This window comes from Tachypleus tridentatus, chromosome 9, assembly GCF_004210375.1.
Source record: "Tachypleus tridentatus isolate NWPU-2018 chromosome 9, ASM421037v1, whole genome shotgun sequence".
Classification (NCBI taxonomy): Eukaryota; Metazoa; Arthropoda; class Merostomata; order Xiphosura; family Limulidae; genus Tachypleus; species Tachypleus tridentatus.
In genome coordinates this window covers 94297335-94307686 of record NC_134833.1, presented here as the reverse complement: position 1 = coordinate 94307686, position 10352 = coordinate 94297335, and the positions used below count along the sequence as shown (strand labels likewise).

At 33.1% G+C, this 10352-nt stretch overlaps 1 protein-coding gene across 1 annotated transcript in view; it reads left to right on the top strand.

The window, feature by feature from the left end:
* The first annotated feature begins 6299 nt into the window (after window positions 1-6299).
* LOC143225791 (pyrethroid hydrolase Ces2a-like) overlaps window positions 6300-10352 on the top strand; it is a 68654-nt gene continuing 64601 nt past the window's right edge. Inside the window, exon 1 of the mRNA XM_076455784.1 lies at window positions 6300-6474. The gene's annotated coding sequence lies outside the window, so the exon portion shown is untranslated. The remainder of the gene's footprint in view (window positions 6475-10352) is intronic.

The window sequence follows — 10352 nt, the reverse complement described above, 5'->3', positions numbered from 1 at the left end:
TAAAAACTCTACATTTTTTTCTTCACATTGAGGGTTTAAAGGTTCTCAAATATTTCCTTAGCAGACGAAATACCACACTTTCCTCCAGATGACACCATTTTACAGTTTACAGAACTCATAATGAATTTAAATATATTTACGTTTCCTAAAACCATTTATAAACAATTATTTAGTATTGCTTATGGAAAGCAAGATAGGATCTACATATTCTAATCTGTTTGCTAACTATATAGAATATCACTTGTTTACGCTGTTTCTAGGAAAATGTTGTACGCCAGGTATACTGATGACATTTTTCGACATATTTACTGGTATTAAGACTGAGCTTCACATCTTTATTAATTCTCTTCCAAACTATAATTCTTCTTTAAACTTTACCTGTCAAAATTTTACTAGTCTTCCGTTATTTCTTGACATGTAAATTATCGTTGAAACGACAAATTAGCCGCTATTTCTGATTATTGTAAAAACGTGGACCCTCATTCTTACTAACGTTCTTATCGCCGGGTTTTACGCCTCTACTTCCTTATCTGCTAAGTTAATTTAAACAAATCAGGAATCAAGAATGTCGTACGGAGTTTTTCTTTTTTTTCTCTATCTTTTTCTAATCCAGTTTTAACTTTTATTACCTCATGGGCTTCAAAAATACAGGTTACCCAAACAATTACCACCACGGGCAGGGTAAAGAGAAACAAAATTTCTGAGCGCCCCAGGTTATATCTGATCCTGAACTTCGACTTGATAGAAGAACATTTTAAACCCACACTCTTGTATCGTCTGCTCTTACTTTCGTTCTGCTTCATCTCATCCCGTACTGCCACTTTCTGTTGTCTCCCTTACTCAAAGCTTTTGGGTTTACGTGGCATTTGTACTGAGTATGATATTTTATTCCCTCACCTGAACAAATGATTGGCTTCTTTTCTTCTCTCGGCTATCCTAAACCTATCTTACAAGCGGCTTTCCTTAGTTACAAACTTTGTATGAATACTCGTGAATAATTATCATAAAAGACGAAACTTTATAAGCTCACTTTAACTATAACCCTATAATTTAGTTATGTCTCCTCAGGTCACTAAAATCAACACGGATTTTCACATTCTGCAAACAAACAGTACCACTAAGGATATCTTTACTGACGAAACCGTGTTGCGTGTAGACGCAATCAACACATTCAAAATACTCTTGTTCTTGCTAATTTTACTAACCCTATTCTTTCCGACAATCCTTCTGATCAACCACGTTGACATTCGAAATTTAATGACTTGTTTCAAAATTAACCTGTACCTCATAACGTGGCATGGCCAGGTGGTAAAAGCGCTCGACTCATAATCTGAGGGTCGCGGGATCGAATTCCCGTTGTACCAAACGTGCTCGCCCTTTCAGCAGTGGAGGCGTTATAACATTACGGTCAATCCCACTATTTATTGGTAAACGTGGAGCCCAAGAGTCGGCAGTGGGTGTTGATAACTAGCTGCCTTCCCTATAGTCTTACACTGCTAAATTAGGGACGGCTAGTGCAAATAGCCCTCGTGTAGCTTTGCGTGAAATTGAAAAGAAACCAAACCTTTCCATCAGAATTCTTTATATACTACATTGTCTGTAATCATTTCGTGAAATCAAATGACATATAATAAAAAGTAATGTTGAATAACTAGTGTAGGCATTTTTCAGACGGCAAACATGATTTGTCGTGTCTCAGATATATTGTTCTACAGAACTACAACAACAGGTTTTATTCAAGTGAACAAGTACACTATTCTTGTGCTATAGGTACAATTTCTTCTCATAGTTTAAATGATAATTTTTTATATTTGTACTTATTACTTCCTCTCATTCTTTTCACTTTTACTCCTCACTTAACAGTTTTGTTTTCTCTTTACACCTTTCACTTACATCACTATTTTATAATTACTGTTTCATCAGTACTGTAACATCATATACGGAACCATGTCTGTTTGTTTTGGAATTTCGCATAAAGCTACTCGAGGGCTATCTGTGCTAGCCGTCCCTAATTTAGCAGTGTAAGAATAGAGGGAAGGCAGCTAGTCATCACCACCCATCGCCAACTCTTGGGCTACTCTTTTACCAACGAATAGTGGGATTGACCGTCACATTATACGCGCCCACGGCTGGGAGGGCGAGCATGTTTAGCGCGACGCGGGCGCGAACCCGCGACCCTCGGATTACGAGTCGCACGACTTACGCGCTTGACCATGCCAGGCCGGAACCATGTCTAACATTCTTTTTGTTGTCATTCCAAAGCATATTTGACTGTTCTCTGCATATACAAACATCATCTGAAGAAGAGTTTAGGCCCAAAACTTTATGTGAACTTAAAATTTCAAGTTTTTATCATCGTTGTATCTAGTGTTTTTGTTTCTTTCAACATTGTCTGAATATATTTTGTACGGTCTCTCTCAGACATTTTGAGTTTGTACCTTAACAGATAACAGTGAAAAAAAGCAAAAAACAACACTGTATAGTATACTGGTTCTACGATTACTATTCTCTACTAACCAGGTCCGGCATGGCTAGGTGGTTAAGGCACTCGACTAGTAATTTGTGGGTAGCAAGTTCGAATCGCCGTCACACCAAAATGTTCGCCCTTTCAGCCGTGGGGACGTTATAACGTAACGGTAAATCCCACAATTCCTTGATAAAAGAGTAGCCCAAGAGGTGACGATGGGTAGTGATGACTAGCTGCCTTTTTTCTAGTCTTACACTGCTAAATTAGGGACGGTTAGCGCAGATAGCCCTAGTGTAGCTTTGCTCGAAATTCCAAACAAAGAAATCAAACTATTAACCAAGAAATAAAGATTATGTTGATTAAGGACGTCTTTTTTTCTATCATTATAACTCAATGGTTTCTTATTATTTTTCATAGGTTTATTCATTATTAACTATGGTATTTTCATACACAACTATGAATTTTAATTTATCAGTAAGTCACTGTGATCTTTTCAGCCACTATTAGATATTTTGAAAAGTGATTTTTTATCCATTATTAATAATAAATTTTACTCAATTAGTTATAGATTATTTTAATAATAAGCTATGAATTATTTTCCTATCAATTACGAATAATTTTATTATAAGGTAAATTACTGTTTGGTATAACGTTGTCTGCTATTTTTTCGAATAGTTTTACATGAATTAAAATGAATTTTCTCACAGTTAATCATATATTTGGTTTCTGTTAGCTAAGATTTTTCTCACGTCACATTACAAGAAAAGTTAACGTATAGTAATATAACAAATTATAAATATTAGCTCTTCTCTCATTGAACTGTTTCCAGTATTCACGACGGTTTTTAATATATCTGATTAAAATTATGACTAGGACCGATAAAACTAGATTGCCCGTTTTATTCTACTTTTCGTGTTATTATTTTATTTTCATTCAACCATTGGTATTAGTGTAGACGTTCTTGCGTAGACGTACTGTGTTGTCTATTGATCTTCACTAAATGCGTTATATGATGATCAGAAGTCATGGTAACGCTTAACTTTGTTTTATGATGTTTTATTTACTATTCAATGTTTTCCTTAATATTATTTCATAAGCGTTCCCTAACAATACCTTTGTAAACTTTGTGTTCTATCACTAAAGGGAGATTTTCTGTCTTCTATTATTTCAGTATTATTACTTAAAGTGTCAATGTCTTAAGGCACGTGCTGACATCGTAATCTTTACCACAGAGAACAAGGAATAGAGACAGTTAATCTCTTCTGGACAAGAAATCAATACTGGTCCTATTACACTGAAATATTGGCTGACAAATCTCTCATAATCTATTGTCATGTTTCCTAAAAGACAAAACATTGTCTGTCAGCATGTATTGGGTACTTTTGAATGACAGTGGGATGAATGACATGAATGTATATATACCAATATGTGACATCGTAAAAAACAAGCATGACGCAGAAGGATTTTAATAAATGAATAACGATCGCCTATGTTCTTTGAAAGTCAAGTATATGAGTTTATTCGTCATAATTGTTTCATTTCACTGTTATAACTTCTTTCGTCTTATATAGTCCATAGCGAAGTACGGTAAATGAGCTCTTTTTACTGTTATATGTGTACATGATATATATGAAAATACGAAATAGTTATATATTTCCACCCATTTTGTTTTACATAAATACATTATGTAGTTGCCCTTACACCTGGAAAAAAAACATAAAGTTTGTGTTAAAACTTGGTTTCTAAACAGATTTTGCTAATACACCTTTCCATACAAAGCTTTAGGTGTTTGTTTATAATAATATTAAGCTTAAACTCAAATTATTTATTCTGTGAACAATTGTTTGAAGTTCTTTTACATTACGTTTGGTTGAATTGAAATTTATTGAATATTTCCCTTCCGCTTCCAACAGAACTCGATAACAGTAACATCCGCGAACTCCATACTGTCTTTATTTACGAAGGTTTTTCTTCTGTACTTCTAAAATTCATTCTTAAGCTCATGCTTCCGCTTTTTTGTAAGATGTGGGTCGCATTGCACTACGTAAAATAATTATTTCATGGTCCATAGTTTTTTTTGTTAAAAAAATGTTATTAATACTACCCTGTCTATAAGGTTTCTTTGGCTGTTGCAAGTTATCTTGTTAACAGTCTTTAAGCCAATACATCACGAAAGGAATAAATACGCCGAGAAATTGCTGTTTCGACAAAAAAGGAAAATTCGTATAGACACGTGCGTATTAGCAATAACAATGCCGATTCTAATTCGTTTAATCAATTTCTGTTTTACAGATTTTTTTCTAAATATTTCTCACTATTTCATATCACAGTATACATTTTTATAGAATTTTTTATCTTTTGAGTGCGCCAGCAGAAATATTGCTCTTAGCGAGAAAAAAATTACCTCGTGTGTAATTATAGTTGCTATTTTAGTGTAAACCCATACAATAGGCTATCTGCGTGTGCCATAAGTGGAATAGAACCACATATTTTAGCATTGTAAGTCCTTAAGCTTGCTGCTAACCAATCGTGGTACCCACACATGCAGGGACCACGAACAAAAGAGCTGAAACAAAAATTTTACTCGATCTCTGGTAAGAAAGCAAGTAAAAAGGGAAATTACATTTGTTTAACAGATACGGGATTTCCATGTAGGTTACTTTGTTACACGTAATTTGTTAATGTGTTCTAGAACTGTGAGAAAAATGAGGAAATAAATTTTGTAATGTTGTATGGGTGAAAATATTGTGTAATGTTTTTATAAATGTAGACAACATTATGAATAATTTCATTCGAAAATATATTTACCTCACGTTTACCATAAAAAATCATAAAGTGAATAAAACATAATAACGTTTCGAATTTATATAACTGTTTATGAAAATCTTCATCTCATGGTGATTAATAGCTTATAGCAAAAAATGTTTGCCAGTTTGCAATAAATGACTACAAGCAACAATTTTTTTTTTAAATTGTGATTAATGTTATTCGTTTGTTTTTGAATTTCGCGAAAAAGCTACTCAAAGGCTATCTTCGCTAGCCGTCCCTAATTTAGCAGTCTAAGACTAGAGAAAGGGCAGCTAGTCATCACCACCTACCGCCAAGTCGTGGGCCACTCTTTTACCAACGAATAAGAGGATTGACTGTTATATTATAACGCCCTCACGGTGCGACGGGGATTCAAACCCGCGACTCTCAGATTACGAGTCGAATGCCTTAACCCACCTGTTTTATTCGTCATTTTCTATTAAGAACTATATGACTAAAGCCATTTATATCAGTCGATACATAAAATGATTCACAAATAAATTAATAATACAAATAAAGGTTTTTATGGTAAATTTCTACGTTTTGTCATGGTACCAGTATCATTTAAGTCCTCTATCAGAAACCTTCCTGAATGTGCCTAAATGTCAATTTAATGATACTCTTTTTAAGCACAAGAGTATAAAATTCAGATTTCGTGATTTCACACTTTACCTTTTATTACCAAAGTAACAAAGAAAAACAACGTCAGTTGGATCCTGATGAGTCGAAAACGTAGATTTCGTAATTACCTTTTGTACTGCTAGAGAATTTTGTGTTATTTCGTGACCGAAACACTTGTACGATTCCTTACAACATCTCTACGACCTTTTGATGTATAATTTGATAACAGATATAGAATATAACAAGCTCTGCCTCGCGTGACGTATAGTTTGATGGAAGAAATAGAATATAACAAGGTATATCTCGCGTGTGTTTCTCCATTAGCTCAGGACACTTTTTTTCTACAGCTGCAATGATTGGTCAATACGACGTTGTAGTAAGTCTTACCCAATCTATAAGCCACATCTCGCGTTGCGTCAGACCACTAGGACTTGAGAAGACTAAGTCGGCAGCAGTTGCTTGGTACTGAAGCCTAACTACCGCTGTTGATGGTTCCTAAAATATTCGAGGAGAGAAGAATTCGTCCGCTCGTTTGTTATCATTAACGGCTGCTAGCTATTTCAAAGGAGATTTAACAGGTCAGTTTTAAAACAAGACTCAAGTCTTACAAGTAGATATAAGTTACGTATTGCTTAGCTTTTTTTAGCTGATGAACAGATAAGAAAAATTACATTTGATTACTTAAACCCTCATAATTTATATTCTAACACGATGTTTTATCTATATGTTTGTCTCTGTGTCATATTAAGTTGATAGCTTCAAACATATTAAACTGGGGTGGAAATTTTCAACAATGCAAATTAGTGAAAGGCTCTCTGCTGTAAATCACTAAGTAGATACATGTGTATGAAGTTACAACTTATGTTTGATATATGTTCAGTAACACATCATTTTATTTGTCACTCAAAATATACAAGCTGCAAGATTGGAAATCAGTTTCCACTAACAGGTGGTGGCGGAACTTAATTTCTAAATTTTGTAGAATATAAAAAGTAAGTATTCTGGAGAGTGTACGCTAGAGACAGGAAGATTTCTCTCGAACATTTAAAAAACAAGTTGTTGGACTAATAATTACAAAGTAATCAACGATAATTAAAGTGAAATGTTCAAGCTATTGTTTTAGAGAGTGTGAATATAACGCATGTGTAACATTACTGTTTTATCACGAGGGTATACTGATTCTATGAGGTTGATATACTCTTGTCAGGCTAGTATACTGATTCTATCAAGTTGATATACTGACAATATCAGGCTGGTATACTGATTCTACCAGGATGATATACTGATCTTGTCAGGCTGATAAAATGATTCTATGAGGTTGATATACTGATCTTGTTAGGTTGGTATACTGATTCTGTAAGGTTGATATACTGATCTTGTCAGACTGGTATACCGATTCTATCAGGTAGATGTACTGATCTTGTCAGGCCGGTGTACTTTTCTATCAGGTTGATATACTAATCTTGTGAGACTGATTTACTGATACTATCAGGTTGAAAAATTGATATTGTCAAATTAGTGTGTTGATTCTGTCACACTAGCATACTAGTGTTGTCAAGCTGGTGTATTAATGTTGCGGGACTGATGTATTGTTTTTATTAGCGCGGTGTGTAGAAATATGTAAGCGGCTCTCTACAATTCAGTTTCTTCAACGTTAGTGAAAATAAAATCAACAAGAACAGAGAAAATTAGTTAATTCAAGTCTTTGTTAATTTTAAGCTCGAATTAACAACAAAACATAAAAAAACATATACTAAGATCACAGGAGTTTTGAAAGATGAAAATACAATCTATAGTCTGCTCAGAAAAACCGGAAATGTGTTCCGCATCGTTAAGACATAGAAGGCAGTAATTATCTAATGAAAATTAACAGCCAGTTTTGAGATTATATTTTTGTTAAATTACTTTGCTAAGGAAAATATTTATAAATATTCAGTAATTTGATGTTTTAATATTTAGAATAATTTAAGTCTGTTTAAGTGGCTTCATATTTTTTAAGCGTTAAGGCTAGCTTATTTATCTGAAAGTGGATTCAAATTTTTAATTCTTAAGGTAGTTAATAAGAAAAAAAAACAGTTGTGGGGTATGTAAGTAATGACGTAATTGTAGTTTAATAAATAATGTCACAATCTTAAACTATTTCAATGTTACTTGTATTAACATGTTTAAACTGAACCTTAGTAAACACCTTAAGCCTAAATACCTGTGTTGTGATTATTTACCTATTAAGAATAGTATATTATTTAATATTAATCAAAATTCATTAAGTTATTGGCGTGCAATTTGGAGCTCATTTAAATGTTATTTCTCTAAATCTTGGAAATTATCTTAAACACCACTAATGACCATTTAAGTGGTAATTTAAGTAGATAATTTATCTTGTAATCTATTTTTTTATTTTTCTTATAACATAAGTGCCATTTGGTCAAGAATGAATAGATGTTTGTTTTCCGATGTTCGTATAAAGTTACTCAAGAGGTACTTGCTCCAGCTGTTCATAATTTTTAATTGTTAGAGGAGAGTAAATGCAACAGTTATTAACCATTGCAAAATTCTGAGGTACTCTTGTCTGGCCAAACTGTGGGATTTGGTCTTCAGTCATATAACACATCACGGCCCAGGCCAAGTCACACTAACTATTTATGAGCAAGTAACTTAACTGAATGGTCCTGTTGATAAAACAGCATACGATTTAGTTTCCAATCATAATATATTCACATCTGAATAAATGTACAACACTTTATACATCTTGAAGATATATCTCAAGAAGCTCCCCTCTGGTGGCTCAGCGGCTAAGTTGGAGGTTTATAACGCTTATATTCAGGACTTTATTCCTGCCCCATGCATAGCACACGTAATTAATAGTGCAATTTTGAGCTGAGACTTAACCCAATTTTTGAATAATTATCATATTCTAAAACCTCAAATTCGATGAATATATACATATATATATATATATATATATATATACGATTTATTCTTACAAATGTATGAACATGCTTTTATAAGTTGTCTAATCATCTTCCTACACATCGCGAGAAATCTTTATCCGATTTGTTTCCGTCTAAAATATTGTTCGCGATTATTTTACTGTTAAAAAAGTGAACACTAAAAAACTACTTTTTTCCCTAATATTTCTTAGAGACTTGATAGTCATCATTTTGGCGTTTTTCTGCTGTATTTTGACGAACTAAATTTTATTACCTTCATCCTAAATTTTCATGACTTAGAACATGCTCTTACCTACCAACGGAACTCTGTCCAGCTCTTTGGATGCGAAAGAGCGAGAAGTGATGAAAAGGAAATAGTTCCATATAGAATCCATACTTTCCGATATATTTCCTATCTAAAAAAAATGTTTAAGTTTGTTATAGCCCACAATGTAAAGAAAGTAAACATAAGCTATCCTGTTTTATACCAAAAAGGTAATCTTGACAGAGTATTAATTAAAGTTCATTTCAATTAAACAAATTTCACATTGATGGAAATATAATATTTACAGTACAAATACGAGGTGGATCAGCAGCTGCGTCGTAGTTATTAGCTTCACAGTGTAGGATTTAGATATGTTCAGTAACCTCTTCGAACATTAGCTTATTACATATCTAAGATTGTTTTGATGTGTAAGTTCATTGTTTACATTAGAGATACTTGTTTATCAATAGTCATGATAAAGTGAGTTTCCATTAAATGTAATATCATCATACCTCTAAGTTTGTAGGGAAAACAAATGGTTTATTTATAACCCATAACCTTACCGCTGAATCGTTTTTATTTGCTTAATATTTAAATAGCCAGAAAATTAGGAACTGCTTTAAAAAGATATAATCAAGGGTTAAAAAATAAAAGAAAAAAGGATATAGACTAAATTTTCAAACGAAAATATACAACAAAAACTAGCAAAATGACGAAAATCAAACAGTTAAAATTATTGTACAGATTTACTTTATAAGTTTGAATATAAAGTTTTAAAAAGGTATCAGTTTAAAACGACCAGTGTGGTTGTATGGTAAAATTAATTTATAGAAACAGGATTTTCTGTTCTTTGAGTGTTAAAAGGCTGGCTGATGAATTAAAATAACCTGAATTACACCTGGAACTACGCAGTTGCCCTTTCTCTTCCTTTTGCTAATGAGTGGTAGAGGTTAACTGATGAATGAATGTAATCTGAATTGCACCTGCAGCAGTAAAAAGCATTACAGGTTAACTGATGAATTAATATAACCTGAATTACACCTGCGTCAGTAATAAGAGTTGTAAGTTAACTGATGAATTTAAACAATCTGAATTACATCTGCAGTAGTAATGAGCATTATAGATTAACTGATGAATAAATATAATCTGAATTACACCTGCAGCTACACAGTTACTCTTTCTGTTCCTCTTTTTTGGTTAATGAGGTTTTTAAGTTTTACAAAGTTGACTGGATGCTAGTTGCAAGATTGTAGTTGTATTT